Below are 26554 nucleotides of genomic sequence, written 5' to 3'. Positions count from 1 at the left end.
AAACGTTTACAAGCTGTGATATTTGCCAAAGGGGGTGTTACTAAGTACTGACCACGCGGGATGTCCAAACTTTTGCTTCGGGTCCAATTTCCTTTTTTTTTTTGTTATTTTGAAAATGTGAATGATCGAAATATAATAAGTAATCTTGCTGAAAATATTAAATAAACATGTCATTTTAACTTTATGCTGTTGGAAATCAGGTCATCCTTTACTCACTTAGATATTCACAGTTACAGAAATTTTGACCAGAGTTGCCAAAACTTTTGCGTGCCTCTGTTACTATCCGTCCTGGTCCTCTGACACTTGTAGATTCTTAACTCAACCCGTAAGGATTCAATATCTTCTGCTCGCTTTCTAACGACTTGATGTCATTGTTTACTAGGAGAATCAATAAATGAAAACAACCTTGAGATCTGACACACCTCCAAATTGGCAGAAGCCCTCAAGTCTCTGTATACGTCGGTGTAAAAACCCAAATTCGCGTACATACCACAAGCTCTGTGCACATCCCTCAGTCCGTGCACACCCCAAAACCACTCACCCTCTCATGCACATCACATTATCCCAGACCAAGAATTATTCCAAACAATTCACCAAGTAGCTGCCTCCACTTTAGAAAATTAGTAAGAATAAAGTTCCCTGAGAGTGCATGTATTATCAAAGTATCTATAAATGAAAAACTTTGAAATTTGACACTACTGCAAATCCACCGACACCCCCAAATATGTGTGCACCCAACGATACGCACCCCATATTCGACAACGCACTGCCACATTCCGAAAGGCCTAGCGCACCTCCAAATCGCCGCGCAAAAACAGATGTGGACTAAACCAAGATCATTTCAAACTTGACAAAAGGGCTTCCGCCTTCTTAAAAAAATGCCTTATTGAAAGTAGAGCAGTAGATGTAGCCAATACGGATTTCAGCTGGGCATTTAACAAGGTACCTCATGCAGGGCTTATTGAGAAAATAAGGGGGTATGGGATCCAAGGGGACATTCCCTTGTGAATCCAGAACTGGCTTGCCCACAGACGGCAAAGACTGCTTGTCGATGGATCAGATTCGCATGGAGGTCGGTCAACAGTGGGGTGTCTCAGGGGTCTGTTCTGGGATCCCTGCTCTTCGTGATTTTTATAAATGACCTGGATGAAGAAATCGAGGAATGGGTTAGTAAATTTACTAATGACACTAAGGTTGGGGGTGTTGTAGATTGTGTGGAGGGCTGTCAGAGTTTACAACGGGACATTGATAGGATGCAAAACTAGGCTGAGGGGTGGCAGATGGAGTTCAACACAGATAAATGTGAGGTGGTTCATTTTGGAAGGTCACATATGATGGCAGAATATAGGATTAATGGTAAAACTCTTGGCAGTGTGGAGGATCAGAGAGATATTTGGGTCCGAGTCCATAGGACACTCAAAGCTGCTGCGCAGGTTGTCTCTGTGGTTAAGAAAGCACACACTGTATTCGCCTTGATCAATCCTGGCATTGGTTTGAGGAGCCATGAAGTACTTTTGTAACTATATCGGACCCTGGTCAGACCCCACTTGGAGTTCTGCTTTCAGTTCTGGTCACCTCACTATTGGGGAGCATGCCTTATGAGAATAGATTGACTGAACTTGGCCTTTTCATAGTCATAGCCTTGGAGCGAAGAGGATGAGAGGTGACCTGATAGATGTGTTTAAGATGATGAGAGGCATTGAGCGTGTGCATAGACAGAGGCTTTTTTTTCCCCAAGGGCTGAAATGGCTAGCACAACAGGGCATAGTTTTAGGTGCTCAGAAATAGGTACAGAGGAGATGTCAGGAGAATTTTCTTTTTACGCAGAGAGTGGTTAGTGCGTGAAATGGGCTGCGGGGACAGTGATGGAGGCTGATACGATTGGGCCTTTTAAGAAAATCCTGGACAGGTACACGGAGCTGAGAAAAATGAAGGGCTATGGGTAACCCTAGGTAATTTCTAATGTAAGGACATGTTCGGCACAACTTTGTGGGCCGAAGGGCCTGTATGTGCTGTAGGTTTTCTGTGTTTCTATGTTTCGAGTGCCGATTAGATATATTTTTCGAGCAGCTCGTGGTTAAGCTCACTGGGCGATCTGATATTCTGGGTTGAGTTTATTGCAGTGAACCCGATTTGATTAGCGAGGTTAAGGGAAAGGAACTCTAAGTTAAAGGGTTGTGGCTCAGGAATCCCTCGGATTCAGTCCATTTGAGCTCGTGTGTGGTCACGCTGTGAGAGGGTCTTTGAAACGAATGGGAGAGAAATATCTGGGTGACGAACCTTCTCCTGCTAACCTTTTAGATTATCTGTCCAAGTGTCGCTTTAAGTATAGTGGGGCATATAAACTGGCAAGGGAAAGTTTGAAGGCAGATCAGGTAAAGATAATATACTAGGTGTGATCGGAATGCTAACCACAGAGTGTTTTCTCCAGGAGGCCAAATGCTTGTCCTGCCTCCATTATTGGTACCGTGTGGTGCAGTAATGCAACTTAGTAAAGACTCCAAATCTTAACTGTAAGACCCGTCATTGTCATATTAACCTTTTGATACTTTAAAATTGGTTATAAACGCTCTGTGCCGCACGGTGGAGCTCCATCTGCCGCCTCTCAGCCCAGTGTTGAGGTCTCCATCTGCTGGTGATGAGAGAAATGTTCCTTCCATTTCTGAACTGATTATTCGTGGTATATTACGAAATTCCAAAATACCGGCTGATTTGGTCACTCAGCTCTCTTAACTGAACCCTCAAAAGCGCTCTGGCGTCTTAAAGGGAATGATCAGAATTCGGCCCTCTTCCCTGATATTCCATCCTGTACTAATGTGCTTCAGCATAATATTGCTGTGGGTAACATCTGCACAGGGTAAACCACATTAAGCGCCACTGGGTGAACCCTATTAAGCGCCATCTCCCATGAAAGGAAGTAAGGTAAATGCAAAAACTAAGCTTGACTCCTGTCATAGTCCTCGTCTAGACGATTGTATTGACTAGGCAACCCAAGTGCCATTAACACAGCGGCCATGAGATTTCTGCTTTTCCGAATCCTGGTGATTTTTGCCAGAACAAAGTCATGGCTTTTGGAATGAATCCCAGCTGGAAGAGGTGTTCAGTTGGTGAACGGTGCGGAATTAATACTGATGCTCTCCAAGTGTGAATTTGAGCAGACTACAGTTACCTACCTGGGTAAAGTTGCACATCATGTCAAATTTGCTTTATCGGGGCTGAGGTGGAAGTCGTTGCCAGCATCATAGAGAAGGCATTGTTGAGTTTTGCTCCCTCTGTAGCAACTCCTGATTTCAGCCGGTCCTTTGTTGCTTATGCTAGGGATGTTTGTGCTCCTCTCAGTTGATTTAATAGGGGTGGAGCATCCTGTGTGCTATTTCTATAAGAAACTTGAGGTCTGTATGAAACACTACTACGCAAAAGAGAGGGAGGCGTTAGCCCTTATTCTTGCCCTGAATCATTTGATGTCTATATTTCTTCCAATTCTCCACTCATTGCGTATGCACTCATTAACCTCTGGTCTCTCTCTGCAGAAACAGGAATACGAATCAGCGGTTAATGCGGTGGAGTTTATTCCTGCAGGGTTATGATCCACCTTCTTGCCACATTTGTGGAAGGAACAATGTGCTTGCAGAAGCTCTTCCGAGGACGAAGGTGTACCTGGCGTTCTATGTTTTTTATTCAACATATTGCATGCATTATTGGGGTAGCTTTAGGTTGCCGCAGAACAAACTTTCTGATGGGGGGTGTTATGACCTGCAAAATTCCTGGTATGTGTTTTATCTTTAACCCGTCTGGCAGTTCCCTGGGACACCTGCAATTCCCGTTCCATTGTTGGAACATGCCGGGAACTGCTTAAAAACAAAGCCACACCCATCATATTCCCCCTCCCCCCGCCAAATATCACCTATTCTTCAGCCAGCACTACCGCACTAAACACCACATTTTTTCCCATTACCCTTATCTTAGTAAGTACCATTTGTTTGTAATTCCTGTTGTGGTACTTCCTGAGAGCGGAGATTTTAACAACGATTTTGGCCATAAATAGAAGGATCAGGTGTTAGAGTAAGCATTACTCCAGTCATCTTCCATAAGGAATTAAGAGTGGCCTAAACTCTAAATATGATTCAAAATGTTAATATTTTACAAGGAGTGTTGTCATATGTCTAATCATACAGAAAAAGACGGGCGCGCGCGCGCACACACACACACACACACACACACACACACACACGCACGCACACACATACATATAAAGACTTACACACACACACAAAGACACACACACACAGACGCACACACACTTACATATAAAGACTTACACACACACACACACACACACACACACACATGAAGAAATAGCAAGCAGGGTAGACAATGGAGAAGCGGTAGTGCTCTTAGATTATAGCATGCCTTTTTCAAGGTGCCACGCATAAAGCCAGGAACTCGTGGTATTACAGGAAATATCTTTGCATGGATAAAGCAGTGACTGATTTGTAGGAGGTAAAGAGTGCGAATGAGGGGAGCCTTTTTTGGTTGACTTCCGGTGAGTAGTGGAGTTCCACAAGGGTCTGTGTTGCGACCGATCATTTTTATTTTATTTGTCCATAACTTGAATGATGGAATTCATGGTTTTGTTGCAATGCTTGCCGACGATATGAAGATAAGTGGAGGGGCAGGTAGTTTTGCGGAAATGTAGAGGCTACCCAAGGACACAGGTTCATTGAATTGGCAAATAAATGGCAGATGGACCTCCGTGCCGGAATGTGAACGGTCTTGCACTTCGATGGAGGACATTAAAGTGTTGTCTAGTTTATGAATGGAGAGAAGACAAACAAAAAACAAAAAACGAGGAACAAGGGGACTTGAGAGTCCTTGTGCAGGATTGCATAATAACTCATTTAAATGTCGAGTCTGTGGTGAGAAGGCAAATGCAATATTGGCATTCATTTCAGGAGGACTAGAGTATAAAACGAAAGGGTGAAATACTGAAAATGTATAAAGCACGTGTGCAGCCTCACTTGGAGTATTGTGAGCAGTTTGGGCCTTTATCTTTGGGAGGAGATAGTGAAACTGGAGAAGATTGAAAGTGGGTTCAGGAAAATGAGACCAGGATTGAATGGCTGGTCACATCAGAAACATAAATTATAAAGTATAAACATATGTTGGCTCTGGGCCTGTATTCACTGGAATTCAGAGGAATGAGGCGTACCTCATTGAAATTTATCGAATAGTAGATGGCTTCGATAGAGTGAATGTGGAGAGGATATTTTATATGCCTAAGCGTCCCAATTTTGCTGCTTTATGGGATGGTCTTCTGAGCTTATGGTCTTATTACAACCACAAACAGGCATTTTGTTGAAGACCCTCTCAGTAGGGTCCCCTAAACTACAACGACATATTTTACTTCAATCAGTTGTGTTCGACTACTGGTTTATTTGAAGTACATATTTGCATTGGACGCACATATAATTTATGTGACACTTCTGAAGGTACAGAGAGCTTTGTAGGACAAGTTAACTATCACAAATGGTCTAAGATCTTCTGAAATCTGAGAACTCTAATTACCGTTGTGAGGGTTGACACATGGACTGCAAGGAGTGCAGGACGACGCATCTTGTGTCGGTTCCATTGAATGTGGTGTCATGGTTGGCTCGGACACTGTGGGCTGGAGGGTCTGTTCCTGCGCTTTACCTTTCCCTGTTCTATGTGGCTGACAGACAAACAGAGGGCAGCGAATTTTATTTTCTGAGACCATATGTGTATCTCAATGGACGTTGACATATTTTTGACCCAGTGACAAGTTTGGTACGTCTTACACGAACAAGCTGATGATAGTTGCTGGTAATCAGACGTGAGAGATAAGGTTGTAGTGAGATGAGCTGCGATCACAATTGGTGCAGCATAAGATTGGAGCACCGTTTAACACTCAGATGATCGCATAAACCGATGGATGAAAGCTGTACCGACAGAAGATGAAGTGGAGAGCTGGGTCAAATGGTGATTGAAGCAATGTCCTCTATGCTGGATGAATGCTACTCATAATTTACAGCCATCAGTCACATCACAATGTTCATTGTCCGTAGTTTCACAAATAATTCGCTAAATTAGTCATAAGCTGTCACACTGGGACCTGTTTGACATACTGTAATCGGTTTGTAAATAATTTAAAAATCTTTATTCTTAACTGTGTTGAAATCAGTCCCTGTGGAGTCGTTAAATGGTATTAAAAACCCCAGACATGTGCTGCCTCAACATTTTATTCCGAGAGATCGCCTATAGTACAGGGGACAAATAACTAGACAGAGAAAATGTCTCCAATGTTTGATAGGTACCTGAGTGTGCAACGATCATTGTACGTGTTCATTGCCGTCGTTGGAGTTCTCGGTGAGTGACCAGAGAATTTATGTTTTGTATTCTGTGTGTTAACTTGGGTGAACATGTGTGAGATTATTTTACCAGCTTCCAACTTGATGCTCATTGGACCAATATACTTCAGTGATAACGATCCCGTCAATTGAACATCTTTATTTTTCACATTAATGTTAAATGAAGCTATATTTATACCTCAGCTCTCACACCATAAGACCGTAACTCAAGGGATCGACTCCGACGTTGTTCTTGCCTGAAACGACGCGTTGCATGGAGTGGTACCAGTGCTGCGGCGTGCAACCCTCCGGCAATGTGTGACTGGGAGAGTTTTACATCGTGTGTTTGACTGTTTCTGAGTTATTGATCAGAGTGAACACGTGACCTTTAATCTGCCCTTTTCCAGAGTTTACCTGTACCGGGAAAGGGTAGCTCTTTGGGACGGTGTGCCTGGGGTGGGGGTGGGGGGGTGGAATTCAGTGGGACTTTGCCCAGAGTTGTATCAGTGTTTGGGACAGGCGGTGCTCTGGGAAGGCCTGATGGGGAGGATTTTAATAGCATCTTGTCCAAATTTGTACCAGTGCTAGGGATAGGTAGCTCTCCGGGAGCGTGTTACTGGGAGAGTTTCACATTGTGTCACTAGTTCTGAGTTGTTGATCGGTGTGAACCTGCACCTGCTTCTGTACTAACGTCTCCCTGTAGGGTCTCAGAGTCAATAATTGTGTCCGATCAACTGAAATAGGGTCAATGGATTGAACTGTGTCATCGATTGTACTGAGCTGTAGAGTTAATCCATTAAATATACCTTTTGTTACTAAGATGTCTCAACATTCACTATGAGACTCGTCGTAAACTGAGTCACCACTTCACCCTGAAGAAGGGTTTCGGCTCGAAAGGCTGAGTGTGTTTAAGTTTATGAATGCTGCCTAACCCGCTGAGGTCCGACAGCATTTTGTGAGCTTTGCTCCCCTCTGTATCCCTTCTCGGCCAACTCAGATGCTGACTTTCCAGAGGCCTGGCCAGTCACTGTTAAATCAATGAAACCGGCCCCATCAGCGACTGGAATTGGGTTAGAAACAATTGTTGGTACTCATGTAGCTCGGTTTTAATCTCCGATGATTCGGCACACCTCGTCTATTCCTAACACTGAAGAAGACTACAGCGTGACCAGTGATTTTAGAGCGGAAGCCGTTCAGCGACTCTAGCACTACCGACATTTATCTGAAACCCGAACCTGTGTTAATTCCCGGAGAACGTGTTCACTAATGCCGTATGTCTTCTCTCTCTCTCTCTCTCTGTCTCTCTCTCTCTCTCTCTCTCTCTCTCTCTCTCTCTCTCTCTCTCTCTCTCTCTCTCTCTCTCTGTCTATCTGTCTGTCTGTCTCTCTCTCTCTCTCTCTTCAGTGAATTCAGCGGCGATTGTGATCCTGTCCCGGGGAAAGTGCGGCCTCTCTACCTGCACCACTCGCTACTTGGTGGCGATGGCAGCGGCCGATCTCCTGACCATTGTCACCGAGGTCATTTGTCTTCAAATCAAACTGTATTACTTAACGTGGAGTTTTCTGAATATTACCCCTGTCTGCACGGTTATCGAAGTCCTGAGGTTCACAGCCGCAGACTGTTCTGTCTGGTTCACCGTCACTTTCACCTTTGATCGGTTTGTCGCCATTTGCTGCCAGAAGCTGAAAACAAAATATTGCACCGGGAAAACAGCGGCTGTGGTTCTGACAACAACCGGCGTAGTGTTCTGTCTGAAAAACGTGCCACGGTACTTCACGTTAGAATCCAGAGAGATCATCGACAATGTACCGTGGTTCTGTGCATACAGGGACCGTGTCTTCACTGACCCAGGGTGGGTGGGATACGATCGGCTAGATACGGTTTTAACTCCATTCCTCCCTTTCGGCATAATTCTGCTGTTGAACGCTCTGACAGTCAGGCACATTTTAGTGGCCAGTCGGGTCCGTAAGGGGCTGAAGGGTCAGAGCAAGGGGGAGAACCGCAGTGACCCGGAGATGGAGAGCAGGAGGAGGTCTGTGGTTTTACTCTTCACCCTCTCCGGCAACTTCATCCTCCTGTGGGTGACGTACGTTGTAAATGTCATATATTATCAGCTCCCAGGAAGAGGATTCGATTTTACTGATTCTGAATGGATCTTTCACCTCGTCGGGTATTTGCTGAGGAATTTCAGCTGCTGCACAAACACGTTTATTTACGCGGTGACTCAGTCGAAATTCAGGGAGCAGGTGATTAGCGCAGTGAAATATCCGGTCACTTATGTGCTTTATTTAATTAATAAAGTCGCGTCCTGAGCACAAGCCATTTCTGCCTCCAGCTACTCTCATTCACCGCAGAATCTCCCAGGTGCTTTTCCCACGCGGGTTGTTCCAGTGGCTGGCAGCTCTGTGAAATTAGGAGCAGCCAAGATATGGACAAGCTGGGAGTTTGTGCTGTATGTGTGTGTGCGTGGCGGTGGGGGGGGGGGCGCGGAAGTGTGCGTGTGTGTATTTGTATGTCTGTGTTTGTGGTTGTTTGTGTGAAGGAGAGAGACACGTGTTTAAACTGGAAAGAGTTTTGACAGGATGTTGCCAAGACAAGTGGCCTGGGTAACACAAAAGGTCTGGCCTGGCAGGGACTTTACTGCTTGCAACTTTTGTAGAATGAGAGTCACCCAAATCGAAACGATTAAGATTCGGAGAAGTTGCGATAAACTGGACGGTAACATTTCGTTCACGGGGACAACTGGAGTATTTCATATAGTTCCATGGAGCGATTCACCGCATGGTCTCCCAGTAGTCATTCTCGCTGACTATTGGAGCATATAGTAGAGTACCTTTGAGTGCCCTGCTTCTACGTTCTGCCCATATGGCCTCACAGGACGTTATCGCCAAAATGTCATTTCTAAATGCTGATATTACACCTCACTCGCTCGGCTGAACCTCTATCCTAGTGACACAACTGTAGTACCTATATCGCTGAATAGTCATCTCTCGGTCCTGCCCTTCGCTCAGTCGTGTTTCTGTCACGGCGGTAACATCCCAGTCCTCACAGCTATTCCAGGTCGGTTCATCCGCCTGATCTGTTCAACACCGACCATGAAATGTGCTTTGTAAATGAGTATACCCGATACGATTTTTTTTTTAGATTATGAGAACACTCAGTCCTCTTTTATTGTCATTTAGAAATGCATACATGCATTAAGAAATGATACAATGTTTCTCTGGAGTGATCTCACAGAAAACAGGACAGACCAAGACTAACACTGACAGAACCACATAATTATAACATATAGTTACAGCAGTGCAAAGCAATACCATAATTTGATGAAAAAAGTCCACGGGCACAGTAAAAAAAAAGTCTCAAAGTCCCGAGACGATCGACTCCCTCGTCCCCGATAGCAGGAGGCAAAAGGGAGAAACTCCCTGCCATAAACCTCCAGGCACCGTCAACGCCGATACTTTGGAAGCAGCCGACCACAGCCGACACTGAGTCCATCCGTCCGAAAACTCCGAGCTTCCGACCAGACTCTCCGATACAGCCTCCCGAGCGCCATCCTCTGCCGACGCCTTCGACCTCACCCCGGCTGCTGAAACACGCAAAGCCGAGGATTTCGGGGCCTTCAGCTCCGGAGATTCCGGTTACCACACAGTAGCAGCGGCAGCGAAGCGGGCATTTCAGAAGTTTTCCAGATGTTCCTCCGTACGCTCACGTCTGTCTCCATCAAATCAGAATTGTGCACCGTCCCCTACTTGTCAGATAACAGGCATCATCACCGAAGTGGCCGCGCGCGCTGCTGTGGCGCTGCCATCCTCTCCCCCTTCCCGGAGGATTTATATTAAGCTTTTCGGTACAACAGAGACAAAACACCTCAGAAGGATATTGATACTCTGCAACGGCAATATTGGAATTAACTCTCAGATTATAACATAGTCCTCGCCTTTATATTTCGCAAGTATGTGGATAACCCCACGCTCTAGTTTATCAACCCTGTACCATAGCCAGAACAACCAGATCCACAAATCCCTCTCATCGTCTCTATTACTAATCCACTCAGTTCGCCTCTGCAACCTTTTCAATGCAAACTCATCCTCAAACGTCCCTGCACTATCTCCAGTACAATCATATCCCACATCCCCTCTGAACTCTCTCAAATACAATCACACTCAATCCCCTCTGCACCCTCTCAAATGCAATCACAACCGGTCCCCTCTGAAATCTCTGAAATACAATCACAGACAATCCCCTCTGCACTCTCTCAAATACAATCACTGCCAATCCCTTCTGAACTGTCTCAAATACAATCACAGACAATCCCCTCTGCACTCTCTCAAATACAATCACTGCCAATCCCTTCTGAACTGTCTCAAATACAATCACAGACAATCCCCTCTGCACTATTTCAAATACAATCACAGACAATCACCTTTGCATTCTTTGAAATACAGACACACCTTAATACCTTCGGCACCCTCCAATATAATCACATCCAAAATCCCCTCAACAACCTCTCTACAATACTGACACTCCCGATACGATACCCTCTGCACTTTGTCCTGGACAATCACATTCCAATTCTTTCTCCAACTTCTCCAGTACAATCACATCCCCATCCATTCTACCCTCTCCCATAGAACCACTTCATTAATGCCCTCTTTATCGTCTGCAGTGCAATCACACCCACAATCCCCTCGGCGTCCTCTCCAACGTAATCTCACGCTCAATCCCCTTTTGCGCTTTGTGCAATACAATCACATCCCAAACACCTCTGCATCCACTCCATTACAACAACACCCTATCTCTTCCATACCCTCTCCAATATTATCACATCCCAATAACCTGAGCATGCTCTTCAATTAAATTACTCTCCTAATCACCTCTGCCCTCTCTCCAATGTAGTCACACCCGCAATCCTCTCTGCATTCTCTCCAAAACAAGGGGTGATTGATAAGATGGTGGCCTATGGTAGAAGAAGACGTTATTAACTTCAAATTTTCTGCATTTTTACTCATAGAGTTGAACTGCAGGTGCATGTAAGGAGAGCTGCACCTTAGGCCACGAACCTGTCCATCAGCCCTGCTGCGGACCACTCGTGCAAAGAAGAGACCCGTGTGCTGCACGACAGCAGGACTATGTGAGTACATATAGGAGGGGACTATGTTAAACACAAATGTGCTTGGTTTCCTAAAATTTACTCCTTCTACCTCAGACCACAAACTTATCAATCACAACCCCAGTATCCTCTGGACCCTAACCCATACAACGACAACCAAATTCCCCTCGGCACCTTCTGCAACATAATCACGCACTCAATGCGCTCTACACTGTTTACCATGCAACAACACCCCAATCGCCTCTGTACTTTGTCCTATGCAATTACATTCCAATATCCCTATGTACTCTCTGCTGTACAATCACAAACAATCCCTCATGCACCCTCGCCAGTACAATCACAAACCCCATCCCTTCTGGAACCTAACTGATAAACCCACACTCCTAATACCCCCGTCTCTACTCTCTGCGAAGGCTGAGAAAAATCCATCCTCGCCACATTTTGTAGAGGTTGTATTGAGAGCATCGTGGGCAGCTGCATCACTGCCTGGTTCAGAAATTGCACCATCTCTGGTCGGAAGACCCTGCAACGGATAGAGATGTCAGTTGAGAAGATCTCTTCCCACCATTAGAGACATTTACACCACACGCTGCATCCGTAAAGCAAACAGCATTATGAAGGACCCCACGCACCCCTCATACAAACTCTTCTCCCTCCTGCCATCTGGAAAAAGGCACCGAAGTGTTCGGGCTCTCACGACCAGACTATGTAACTGTTTCTTCCCCCAAGCCATCAGACTCCTCAATACCCAGAGCCTGGACTGACGCCAGCCTACCGCCCTCTACTGTACCCACTGTCCTGTTTATTATTTATTATTATTTACTGTAGTGCCTGCACTGTTTTGTGCACTTAATGCAGTCCTTGAGAGGTCTGTAGCCTGGTGTAGTTTTTGTGTTTCTTCTTACGTAGATCTGTGTAATTTTTGTATTGTTTCATGTAGCACCATGGTCCTGGAAAATGTGGTCTCATTTTTACTATGCCCTGTTCCAGCAGTTATGGTTGAAATGAGAATAAAAAGTGAACTGACTTGACTTGACAAATCACGCAGGATCGACCCAAACAGGGGGTCTTGGGTGAGCTCACACCTCAATCTCACACGTTTGTGGGGCCAGAGATGGTCTTCCCCAGACTTAGGTAGCCGAACAGAAACTGGGTATTTCACCGTTATCTACCTATTGCAGCGAGCTCACTCCCACCGGGATGATGGTGGTGGCATTCTGGGAATCACATTTAAAAAAAAAAAATTCTCCAGTGCTTTCAATTCAATCCAGCCACGTCATCTGCGCAAGACGCTGCGAAGGATGGGCGTAGACAAATTCACTATCTCCTGGATTACTGGTTTCCTGACTGATATACCCCAGTTTGTACCGCTAGGTGGTTCTCTGCCTGAGGTGGAGATGAGTGACACTGGAGCCCCACAAGGGACTGTCCTGTCCCCGTTTCTGTTCACGCTGAACACCTCAGACTTTCAGTACAATTCTGAGTCTGGCCACTTGCAGAAATTCCCTGATGACTCTGTGGTATTTGCTGTATCAGAGATGGGCAGGAGTCGGAGCACAGAGGACTGGTGGACAGGTTTGTGGAATAGTGAGGGAGGAATCACCTGCCCCTGAATGTGGCCAAAACCAGGGAAAAGGTGATTGATTTTAGGAGGAAGAGGACAGCAACGAGTCCTGTATACATTCTGGGAGAAGACGTTGCGGTGGTGGAGGAGTACAGCATTGGGGAGAACAGCGATTCAGGAACACCTTCTTCCCCTCTGATCCAAACCAATTCCTGAATGGACATTGAATCTTTGGATACTACCCTGGATTTTTTAAAAATATACATTATTTTGGTTTTTGTACGTGTTTTTAATCTATTCAATATATGTAATTTACTTACTGTTTATTTCATATAATTGTTACTGTCATTATTATTATTATTATTATTATTATTATTACTACTACTACTCTGCTAGATTGTGTATTGTATTGAACTACTTCTGTTAAGTTAACAAATGTCAATTCACATGCCGGTGATCATAAACCTGATTCTGACTGCACTGGTGTTGCCTCCTGCACCAAAACGAAGCAAGTTGACTTCCTCAATGTTGCCTGTAAATTATTTCACCCTGCCCTCAAATTCACCTTGCCCATTACTCCCTTCCCCTTTTCGATTTCACTGTCTCTAGCTCTGGTGACAGTTTATGCATTGATGTCTATTACAAACCTACTGAACTGGACTCTATCTCTTTTACAAGTTGTTACTTATAAAAATGCCGTCCCTTTCTCTCAATTCCCCTGTCTCTGCCGCATCCGCTCTCAGGATGCTGCTTTTCATTACAGAACGAAGGCGATGTCCTCCTTCCTCAAAGAGAGGGGCTTCCCTTCCTCCACCGTCAACGCTGCCCTCAACCGCATCTCTCCCATTTTGCACACATCTGCCCTCACCCCATCCTCCTACAACCCCACCAGGAATATAGAGAGAGTATTCCTCTTGTCCTCACCGACCACCCGACCATCGTCTGTGTCCAGCACATAATTCGCTGCAACATCCGCCATCTCCGGCAGGAACCCAGCACCAAGCACATCTTTCCCTCCCCCTCAACACGTTTTACTTTCCGCAGAGATTGCTCCCCACGTGACTCCCTTGTCCATTCTCCCCTCCCGACTGATCTCCATTCTGGTACTTATCCTTGCAAGTGGAACAGGTGCTACATCTGCTGCTTCACCTCCTCCATCACGGCCATTCAGGTCTCCAAACAGTCCTTCCAGGTGAGGCGACACTTCAACTGTGAGTCGGTTGGGGTTATCTATCGTATCTATTTCATCGTATCCCCCGGGATCAATAAAGTATGAGTATGACTATGACTATGACTGTGCTGTGACTTCTTGTATACTGGTGAGACCTGACGTAGACTGGGAGACCGCGTCACCGAGTACTACCGCTCCAGCCGCATGAAAAAGCAGGATTGTCCAAACGGCCCCCAATTTTAATTCAAAGGTACATTTAATGTCAGAGAAATGTGCGAGGCCTCTTGACCTGGTGTGTATGGATTTCCTGTCAATAGAACCCGATACCAGAAACACGATGAATGTCTCAGTCATCACGGATCACTACACCAGACATGCGCAGGCTTTCCCTACCAACGATCAGAGGGCGTCCACGGTGGCCAAAGTTTTATGGGAGAAATATTTAATTTATTATGACCTCCCCAGGCGGGTACATAGTGGTCAGGGACAGGATTTCGAGAGTAGGGTCATACATGAATACATGATGTACTGAGCCCGCTTGGGGTCGAGGAGTCGTGGACTACGCCTTGTCACCCGCTGGGTGATCCCCAGCCGGAGATGTTTCACAGGACCTCACCAGACGTGCTCGGAAACTTGGAAATCAGCAAGAAGAACAATTGGAGTCAACGTATTGGAGATCTGTTCCACTGCTACAACTGCAGATGACAAGAAGCTACCGGGTACTCGCCAAATTATCTCATGTTTGGGCGCGAGGCAATGTCGCCCAGCGACCTTTATTTTGGGACTGAGGAGAAAGACCGACCATCGAAGACTTATCTGAAGTATGTGTCTGATATGAGAAGGGAGCTGTTAAAAGTCTTATGAACTGGCAGAATCAAGGAAGTAAGAGGAGCTATGATCAAAACGTAAGGTTCTCCCAACTCCTGCCGGGAGACAGAGTCCTCACAAGGGATTTGGGGCTGCCTGGGAAGCATAAGTTGGCTGAACACTGGGTGGCTACGCCCGATGTAGTGGAGAGTCAGATGCTAAACGGACCAGTTTTCAGGGTGAAACCAGAGGACGGGAACGGGCCTGTCAAGATTCCACATCGGAACCACCTTCTGCCTCTGGGACAAGAGGTGCAGGTTGACCCAGAGCCCGCCCTGGAGCCGGCACCAAGTAAGAGGATTCTGTGGCGACGTGGAGCGACTGAAGGAGAGATTATACCTGCCCCGTCCCTGAATGGGATACTGTCCGACAGAGCCCGGAGTGATCGAAGGAGGAGCAGCGAAGGGGAAACTGTGATCTCCAACTTGTGCACATTAGACTTGGGCCCTTTCTCTTTTTTTCTGTCCCAACCCTATTGTCAAATTGAGAATTGTAAAGCTCAATCGTTCAATTGTGTATGGTGTCCAGTCTGTTATTTCATGGTATTGACTTGTATCAGGGAAACAAATCACGCAGCCTCCACCCAAACAGGGGGTCTTGGGTGAGCTCACACCTCAATCTCACACGTTTGGCGGGGCCAGAGGTGGTCTTCCCCAGACTTAGGTAGCCGAACTGAAACTGGGTGTTTCACCGTCATCTACCTATTGCAGCGAGCTCACTCCAACCTGGATGATGGTGGAATAAAGTCAATTCAATACATCTTTCTGTGACAGATCATAGTCCAATAGACTGCAATATTGTTTCATACATTATTATTGCATATTGGTAGAGTATTATTGTGTATACTATCATTCTCTACTTTATATTTAGTAAAGTCTGCACGCTGCTAAGTGTGATTTTAAATACTGCTGCTGTAACGAAAGAATTTCCCACTCGGGATCAATAAAGTATTTATTATTATTATTATTCTCCAGCCCTTTATCTCTTTCACCAATCAACTTCACAGCTCTTGACTTTACTCCTTCTCCTCTCCCGGTTTCACCTACCACCTCATCTCCCCCCACATTCTGACTCCCTCCCTTCCTTTCCAGTCCTGAAGACGGGCAACACACATAAAAGTTGCTGGCGAACGCAGCCGGCCAGGCAGCATCTATAGGAAGAGGTGCAGTCGACGGATCGGCCGAGACCCTTCGTCAGGACTAACTAAAAGAAGAGATAGTAAGAGATTTGAAAGGTCTCGGTCTGAAACGCCGACTGTTCACTTCTCTCCATAGTTGCTGCCGCCCCCTCGAGTTCCTTCAGCATTTTGTGTGAGTTGCTTTGGATTTCCGCATCTGCAGATTGTCTCCCGTTTAAACCAATGCGCATGCGTGGACGTCGGGACCAATGCTGGATATCGCGCATGCGCTGTGTAGACGAGAGGCTCGCAGCAATCGGTGGCAGGTAAGAGCGAGCTCCGGGCGGTAAAAAGTAATCACCGGTGTCTGAAACGCGACCGAAGGACAATTACTGTGATTTCCAGCCACACTGGTGCTGCAACCCACGATAGTCCTAGTCCCTTCCCTCTCACTCAGCCCCACGATCCGTACCCGGGCCCAAGAAAGCTTTCGACTCATAGGCCGCGGGGCCAGTTTTGCCGCACATGCGCATTCCTGTATTTCGATGGCGGACAGGGAGGTTTCTCCTCGTGAGGGCTTCTGGGTAAAGTGGCAGCCATGTGCGATCGTACCGGCGTTGTCCCGTACAGTCAAAGGAAGGGCGAGCGGATGTACCTGCCAAACACTGCCGAGCTCCAGCTGTGTAAATCCGAGAATTATGAACTCGGAACAAAAATATAGTTCCCAGTTAATCTCGGTTGAAGAATTTAGCTTCCAGTCAGTGAAAATGTCAATTAGTGCTGTATGGAAATAAAACCTTCTGTCAGATTTACTTCTCTCTGGGTAAATAACGATATAAAGCACCTTTGCCTCGATGACAAGTGACTTGTGGCTTTCACATCACAAAAGTGCTGCACTCTAATGAGAATAACCACTGCCCTCCACTTTATATTCATTGGCATTGCCATCGATGGGTTTCTCACTGTCAATCAGCTGGTGGGAGGCAATCCAAGTAATTAGTAAATCTCCAGGATCATGCATGTAGAAACAAGTGCTCTTTGTAGTGTTGTGGAACACGACCAGAACTTGAAATAATACCAAAGGACAGAGACAAATTGAGCCAAGTCATCGGTTGATTGAAGTCAGAAATAGCACATTCTCACACAGGCAGGAATACAGTCAGAATTTGCTGGTCAGTCAGAATGTCTGATGTGCCTTATTAGAAGATGAGTGCATATAGAAACAGAAATCTAGAATATAGATTCTAGAAACCTATTCTAGAAACTGCCTCGGATTTCCCAACCGCATCGCACTGTGTTTTTCTGAGCTCCATGTACATATCTAACAGTCTCTCAAAAGACTCTTATGGTGTCTGCCTCTACCATCATCGCTGGCAGTGCATTCCATGCACCTACTACTCTCTGTGTGAAAAACCTACCTCTGACATCCCCTTTAACCCTACTTCCAACACCTTAAAACTACACCAATTCAGCCCTAGGAAAAAAGTCTCTGGCTATCCACACGATCAATGCTTTTCATCATCTTATACACATCTGTCAGGTCACCTCTCATCCTCCGTCGCTCCAAAGTTCACTCAACCTATTCTCATAAGGCATGTTCTCCATTCCATGCAACATCCTTGTAAATCTCCTCTGCAGTCTTTCTATGGTATCCACATCCTTCCTGTAATGAGGTAACTGAACTCAAGACTCTAAGTGAGTTTAAAGAAGGTCTTATATAGCTGTAACATTACCTCACCGATCTTGAACTCAGTTCCATGGTTGATGGAGGCCTTCTTAACAACATTGTCAATCAGCACTGCAGCTTTGAGTGTAAAATTGACATGGACCACAAGATCTCGCTGATCCTCCACATTGCCAATAGTCCCAACATAATATTGTGTTCTGTCTTCAAATTTGATGTACCGAAATAAACCACAGCACACTAATCTGGATTGAACTCTATCTGCCAGTTCTGCATCCTATCTGCATCCTGCTGTAACCTCTGGAGAACTGTCCAGACTCTTCACAACACCCTCAACTTTTGTGTCATCAGCACCCTTCTCCTTCCTCATCAAGATCATTTAAAACATCACAAAGAGAAGGAGTCTCAGAACACATCCCTGCAGAACACCACTGGTCACCGTCCTCCATGCAGTATACAAGCCATCTACAGCCACCGTTGGCTTTGTGGGCAAGCCAATTCTGGATCCACAAAGCAAGGTCTACACAAAACAAAACAAGGATCCTTGCCTCATTACTTTCTGAATGAGCCTCACATGAGGAATCTTATCAAAAGTCTTACTGAAAGCCATGTACACTATATCCAATGCTCTACATTCATCAGTGTGTTTTGTTACATCCTCAAAGAATTCAATCAGGTTCATAAGGCACGATCTGCCCTAGACAGAGCCATGCTGACTATCCCACAGCAGATTATGCTTCTACAAATGCTCATAAATCCTGCCTCTCAGGAGCTTCTCCAACAACTTGCCCTCCACTGCAGTAAGAACCACTGGTCTGTAATTTTCTGGCTGATCTCTACTCCCTTTTTTGAAAAAGGAAAAATGTCTTCGAACCCTCTGGTACTTTTTCTCTCCCTATTGATATGCAAAGATCATCTCCAGAGGCTCAGCAATTTCCTCCCTCACTTCCCACAGTATCCTGGGGTATATCTCAAGTTGAGTACCCCCAACTTGTGTTGAAATTGGTAAAATGTGACGCCAGAGCTCACATTCAGAGGAAATCATACAGAAACATGTAAAATTATGGAAGGAATAGAGAAGATAAAGGCAAAAAAATTTGTTTCCACTGGTAGATGAGACATTGCCTCAAAATTCGGGTAAATTGGGATGGAGATGAGGAGGAACTGCTTTTTCCAGAGGGTGGTGGATCTGTGGATTTCTCTGCCCAATGACGGAGTGGAGGCTTCCTCAGTAAATATATTTAAGACAAGATTGGATAGATTTTTGCATAGTTCGGGAATTAAGGGTTATGGGGAGAAGGCAGTTGGTGGAGATGAGTCCATGGCCAGATCAGCCATGATCTTATTCAATGGCAGATCAGGCTCTAAGGGCCAGATGGCCAACTCCTGCTCCTATTTCTTTTGTTCTGATGTTCTCACCACAGACGAAAACCTCTCCTGAAATATTGTTCTTCAGCCATTGATGTCTTTTGCAAATATTTTTACAGGTTTGAAATTGCAGAGCACTTGTGTACAGGAATCTTCAACACAACAAAACATCAGTTTTTCTGTCTCTGTCTGGATATTTAAGCAGTGACCAAATATTTTCTTTGCAACGCCAACACATCTGTTGTCGATCCTTGGAGGTGAAGAAGTATCTCATCCCAGCTGGTAAATGTATTCTGTCTCTGAAATGAAGTTTTCTCTTTTTACTCTGTGAAATTCACTGGAACCGGGAACTGAGAACACACCAGCATTTGTTCACTGGAGATCAGTTCTCAACTGCACTGATTGTACAAGGCATTCAAACGTCTGACTTTCTGAATTCCCAGAGAATTGATCGTAGTGAGATATCATTCTCCTTCTCTCAGTGTGGGAAGAGATTCACTCACAGGCTACCCGCAGACACGCCAGTGAGTTCACAGTGGGGAGAAGCCATTCACCCGCTCTGTGTGAGGGAGGGGAACCACTCAGTCATCCAGTAATGAAGATACATCAGCAAATTCACACCATAGTGAGATGCTACACCTGTTCTGCAAGTGGGAAGCCATTCTGTTATTGATGCTAAAGGTATATCAGAAAATTTACCAGTGAGAGGACATTGACCTGCTCGGACGGTGGGAAGGCATTCACACACTCAACCACAACACAGTGACACCAGCGAGTTCACACTGGGGAGAAGCCATTCACCTGCTCTGAATGTGGGGAAGGGTTCACTCAATCATATCAACTGAATGAACACCAGCGAGTTCACACTGAAAAGATGCCGTTCACCTGCTCAGACTGTGGGAAGGGATTCACTCACTCCTCCAAACTACAGAGACACCAGCGAGTTCACACCGGGGAGAAGCCATTCACCTGCTCAGACTGTGGGAAGGGATTCGCTCAATCGTCCAACCTACAGACCCACCAGCGAGTTCACACTGGGGAGAAGCCATTCACCTGCTCAGACTGTGGGAAAAGATTCATTCAGTCAAATCACCTGCTACAACATCAGCTAGTTCACACTGGGGAGAGACCATTCACTTGTTCAGACTGTGGGAAGAGTTTCCTTCAGTCATCTGACCTACTGACACACCAGCGAGTTCACACTGGGGAGAGGCCATTCACCTGCTCTAAATGTGGAAAGGTATTTGCTCGGTCATCTGTACTGAAGGAGCATCAGCGAGTTCACACTGGGGAGAAGCCGTTCACTTGCTCTGAATGTGGAAAGGTATTTGCTCGGTCATCTCAGCTCTTGAGACACCAGCAAATCCACTCTGGGGTGAAACCATTCCTCTGCTCAGAATGTGGGAAGAGATTCACCGATGCAGCTCAGCTGAAAGATCATCAGTTTGTTCACACTCTGGAGAGGCCATTCACCTGCTCAGACTGTGGGAAAGGATTCACTCGGCGTTCTCGACTACTGACACACCAGTTAGATCACACTGGGGAGAAACCATTCATCTGCTCAGAATGTGGGAAGAGATTCACCCATTCCGCTCAACTGAAGGAACATCAGCGACTTCACACTGGGGAATGGCCATTCACCTGCTCTGAATGTGGGAAGGGATTCACTTGGTCATCTCGACTGAAGGTGCATCAGCGAGTTCACACTGGGGAGAAACCTTTCAGCTGCTCTGAATGTGGGAAGGGATTCATTCAGTCATCCAAACTTGTGAGCCACTACCGAATTCACACTGGGAAGAAACTGTTCACCTGCTCCGATTGTGGGAAGGAATTCACTCGGTTGTCTGAGTTTAAAATACATCAGCGAATTCACACTGGGGGATGCCACTCTCCTGTTCTGAATGTGGGAAAGGATTCACTCAGTCAACTCAATTAAGACTATAAGATATAGGAGCAGAGGTCGGCTATTCGGCCTTTCGAGGCTGCTCCGCCATTCAGTCATGGGCTGATCCAATTCTCCAGTCATCCCCACTCCCCTGTCTTCTCCCCAAACCCTTTGATCCCCTGGCTAATCAAGAACCCATCTCTCTCTGTCTTAAGTGCACCCAATGACTTGCCCTCCGCAATTGCATGTGGCAACAAATTCCACAAATTTACCACCCTCTGACTAAAGTAAGTTCTCCTCATCTCTTTTCTAAATGGATGACCTTCGATCCTGAAGTTGTGCTCTCTTGTCCTAGATTCACCTACCATGGGAAATAACTTTCGCATATTTAATCTGTTCAGAGCTTTTAACATGCAGAATGTTTAAATGAGATTCCCCTCACGACCCCAGCCCCCATTCTCCTGAACTCCAGGGAATACAGCCCAAGTGAAGCCAGATGCTTCTGTTATGTGTAACACGCTGTGAGGTTTCACTGCTAATGTAATGGCTTCTTTGTAATGTTCACTGCTGAAGTAACAGTTTCTCTGCAGCAGCAATGTTCGTGTTATGGCTGGAGATAACACGACTGTGGGATGCATGTCAGCCAATCAGGATTTTGTTGCTCTGTTTCGTGAATCTAGGAGCGTTGATTTTGTCAGAGAGAGAGATGGAGAGAGAAGACGCGAATGGAGAGATTTGCTAGACTGCCGGAGAGGGTGGACTCGGAGCGCGGGTCCGAAGGGCAGTGACGATCGGAGGAGGCCGATGGGGACCGATCAGCCTATCAGTGAGCTCCACTTTTGCGCACAGACTGTTTAATAAGATCGCACCCTTTATTCAATTTTGTTTCTCTACTAACCATACAGTCAAAGTAAGAGTTATGAAGCTTAATCATTTAATCGCAAAGTGTGTTCTGTTTCTTATTTCTGGGCACTAATTTGTAACAGGGTACACATCGGGCAGCATCCATCCAAACGACAGTTCTTCAGTTTGGCCGGGAAGGGGGTTATCACCCCCTAGATTAAGCCGCTAGGCAAAGCGAGAATTACAATTGTGGGGGCTACGTTCGGGATTGATTCTGTTGGATGCTGTGTAATTACCCTGAGAAATGAACCAGTGGGGCAGATATTTGTACTCCGGATGAATTGTTAATTCCACTGTTAGGTTCTGTTGAAGTTGTGATTGTGAGCGGAGACTTGATAAAATGGCGGATGCTGCTCTTGTTCTCATGCAGACCAGCGCTGAGGGAGCTGGAGGCGGAGATTTCAAAGACGGGTTTCTATCATTTCTGTGGAGTGAGGGGAAAGAGTGGTCGGAGTTGGAAGATCTAATTAGTCCACGTACCCCGGTGGAGAGTGAGAATTCTGAGGTAGTAGCCGCCCTTACTTCTCTGGCGAATAAATGGAAAAATCAGATTCCAAGTCGCAGCTATGGCAGGCTCCACCTATTCTCTGGAATAACACCCACACCTAAAGGGGAGGAGGAGTATGAGACGTGGGCGGAACGGACCTCTCAGTTGTTCGATGAGTGGCAGTGCTCGGATGATGAAAAGCGACAGCGATTGGTTGAAAGTTTGAATGGGCGGGCCGTTGACGAGAGAGCTGTCAGGTTGCATTACCCCGTAGCGACAGCTGTCAGTTATCAACAAGCACTGGGCAATGATTTTGATCCGACTGGAAGCCCAGTGGAGCTCCTGGTGGGGTTTCAAAGCATGCGTCAGGAGCAGGGGGAGAAGGTTTCTGCTTTTATTTTACGACTAGAGAGGCAGCTAAACTGCTTGCGGCACAGAGGGGTCATTCAGGCGGCTGAGGTGGATCGGTTAAGAATGGACCAGATAGCCATGACCCGATTGCGTGGGGTCTCTGACAGTCTCGTACGACGCATCCCCTCCATCTTTTGTTAAGCTGATCAGAGAGGTACGGGAAGAGGAGAACGCGGCGGAAGCACGGGAGGACTCAGTCAGCAGGGTACAGTCCTCAGTAGTGTCTCCTGCGGTGAAGTGACCACAGATAGCCTACCCCGGGGAGCGGTAGAAGAGATTGTGGCAGAGTTGAGAACGGAGATACGTCGGTTGTTATCAGTCGGTGTGACCCCCCCCCCCCATATGTTGGGGCTGTTGTGGGCGGGGGGGGGGGCTACAGATTCCCCAAGGGGATGAACAGTGCGGAGGGCTGCTGGCAGCAGGTCTCACGCCAGAAGGAGAGTGAGCCCCCGGGTACCTCAGCAGGGAGAGTCGTTGGGGAAACCTAGAGGGGACCCAGTGAGGGAACGGCCTGGTGTCTCTGGGGGAACACGTTCCCAGCAATGTACCAAGGTACTCCCGAAAGTAAAAGACCCTATTCCTGAAGGCTTAGTGGGACCACACTCCAGTGTGTCGCTGCGGATAGAGAGTATTTACGCTAAAGCCATATTCGACACGGGGTCGCAGGTCACGTTACTGTACCATTCGTTTTACAACCGGTATCTGAAGCATTTAGCCTTGACACCATTCAGTGCACTGGAGATTTCGGGGATCAGTGCTGGTGATTATCCATACGACGGTTATTTGTCAGTGAAACTGGAGTTCTCGGAGGCCGATGTGGGAGTGTCTGAGGGTCTTGATATAGAGGTGCTGGTTTCCCTGTTAAGAAGAGCTGCGTTTCAATTCTGGTGGGGACCAACATCCCTCTGGTGAGGAGGCTCACGGGGGCCTGTAAGGAGAAGGCGGGTGAGAGATTTTTGGGGACCCTGTCCGTGCTCCCAGTGTATCAAGGTGATCTTGAGGAAGTGCGTGGCAGCATTGGGCTGGATACCAAATTTAAACGAGGGACCGTGTGGTTCACCCAGTCGAAACCAATGGTGGTATGGCCCGGGGAGGTAGCGAGAGTGATGGAGACCCACCATATTTCCCGGAATGCCTGAGGGAGAAACCCTCTTAGTGGACGCTCTGGAGAACCACAAGGGGGTGTCGGGGTTTCTGGCTGGGGTGCTGGTGAGGCCCGAATTGCAGAAGCCCTCGCTTGTACAGGCGAGCAGGATGGCAGTGATGGTCAGGAACACTACGAAGAGGGAGGTCACCTTCAAGCGGGGGATGCCCCTGGCGCATTTGTTCCCGGTGACGGTAATGTTTAGCGCCCCCGTGAGGCACTCCGGGGAGAAACTATTGGAAAAGCGGGGAAAGTTGACCGCTGAGTCATTCAACTTCGGGGACTCCCCGGTGCCGCCGGGTTGGAAAAGGAGGCTGGTAGAGAAGATGTTGAAATTGGAAGGCGTATTTTCCATTGTTGAGTTTGATGTGGGTTGTTCCAAGAGCACGCGTCACAGTATCCGGGTGACCGAGGACACCCCGTTCAGAGAGAGATCGCGGCGACTAGCAGACGTGGAAGACGTATAGCAGCATTTGTGTAAGTTGAAGGAAGCTGGGATCATCACTGAGTCCCAAAGCCCCTATGCGTCCCCAATAGTCGTAGCCTGGAAGAAGAACGGGAAGGTACGCATGTGTGTGGACGATAGGACTCTGAACAGGCGCACCTTCCCTGACCAGTATACGGTTCCAAGGCTCGAAGACGCGCTGGCCTGTCTGAGTGGTGCAAAGTGGTTTGGTGTGCTGGATTTGAAGTGTGGATATTACCAGATCCCCATGAGTGAGGCCGACAAATAGAAAACGGCATTTATATGTCCCCTGGGATGCTAACAGTTTGAAAGGCGCCCCAGGGCATATCGGGAGCCCCTGCAAACTTCCAGCGGGTCATGGAGAAGACGGTGGGGGATATGAACTTGCTTGAGGTGTTGGTGTATTTGGATGACTTCATAGTATTTGGATCCACCTTGGAAGAACACGAAGCGAACCTGCTGAAGCTGCTCGGCCGCCTGAAAGATGAAGGGTTAAAACTTTCCCTGGACAAGTGCCAGTTCTGTAAAACGTCTGTTATCTAAGTCAGACACATAATCTCACCGATGGAGTAGGGACAGACCATGTTAAGATAGAAGCGGTGACCACTTGGCCAAGGCCCCAGACTGTCAGCGCCCTGCGCTCGTTCCTGGGGTCTGTGGTTATTATCGGAGATTCCTGACGGGTTACGCCAAAGTGAATCACTCCTTGAATCAGCTTCTATGTGGTTACCCTCCCCTGGGGAAGAAAGGGAGCGGGGAAAGGACAGGAGGGTGGAGAATATCTAAACCCGTCGGAGCCGTTTGGGCAGAGGTGGGATGTAAAATGTGAGGAAGCTTCTCAGTCGCTGAAGGAGCTGCTGACCCAGGCGCCGGTGCTGGCTTTTGCGGACCCCCGATTGCCGTAAGTACTGCACACAGATGCCATCCGAGAGGGTTTAGGGAGCGTCCTGTATCAGGATCAGGGCACCGGGTTGAGGCCTGTGGTGTTTGTCAGCCGGAGTTTGTTGCTGTACGAGTGAAACGATCCCACGCACAAGTCGGAATTCCTGCCGTTGAAATGGGCGGTGGTGGATAAGCTGAGTGACTGACTGTACGAGGCCAAGTTTGAGGTGAGGACGGACAACAACCCCCGAACTTATATCCTGACCTCGGGGAAACTGGATGTGACAGGCCATCGGTGGTTGGCAGCGTTGTCTGCCTGTGATTTCAGCCTGAAGCACCGGCCGGGGAGCCGGAACATTGATGCGGATGCTTTGTCCCGACAGGTACATGAGGGACTGGACAGGGACGAGGAGGGGGAGAGCGTTCCTGCCCCTGGGGTGACGGGTACTTGAGGGACTGGACAGGGACGAGGAGGGGGAGAGCGTTCCTGCCCCTGGGGTGACGGGTACATGAGGGGCTGGACAGAGACGAGGAGGGGGAGAGCGTTCCTGCCCCTAGGGTGACAGGTACATGAGGGACTAGACAGGGACGAGGAGGGGGAGAGCGTTCCTGCCCCTGGGGTGACAGGTACATGAGGGACTGGACAGGGACGAGGAGGGGGAGAGCGTTCCTGCCCCTGGGGTGACGGCCCTGTGTCAGTTTGCCATCACCGTGAAGGCAGAGGAAAAGGAGCGGCCGGATCGAGCAGCGGATCAATGGGCGGCTTCCGATGACGTCATTCCCCAGGTTCACTGTGACCTCACTGCTGCCGGAATTGAGTTCTGGGGAAGTGGCGGCTGCTCAGCGGGATGACCCGGGCAGTGGCACTATTTGGTCCGCGGTAGAAAATTGAGACATGGCTCAGACAGAGAAGAGAAAACACGCTTCGGTGCCTCCATTACTGAAAGAGTGGCCTCGATTGGAGTTGAAGAGCCAGATCTTATCCCGGGTCACGTCATGACAGGTCCGACCCGGCGTTGCCAGCTGGTTCTACTTGAGAGGTATCGGAGGATTGCGTTGCAGTCACTTCATGATGATTCTGAATATCTGGGGGTGAAGAAGACCTATGGATTGCTCAGCGACCGGTTTTA

General features: G+C 47.3%; 1 pseudogene; it reads left to right on the top strand.

Annotated features, from left to right (window-relative positions):
- Positions 1-26276, top strand: part of LOC140185021 (uncharacterized) — a 76463-nt pseudogene extending 50187 nt beyond the window's left edge.
- Positions 26277-26554: the final 278 nt, after the last annotated feature.

The sequence above is a fragment of the Mobula birostris genome, chromosome 20 (assembly GCF_030028105.1).
Source record: "Mobula birostris isolate sMobBir1 chromosome 20, sMobBir1.hap1, whole genome shotgun sequence".
NCBI lineage: Eukaryota > Metazoa > Chordata > Chondrichthyes > Myliobatiformes > Myliobatidae > Mobula > Mobula birostris.
Note: the sequence above shows the minus strand (reverse complement) of the source record. Positions and strands in the feature narration are given on the sequence as shown.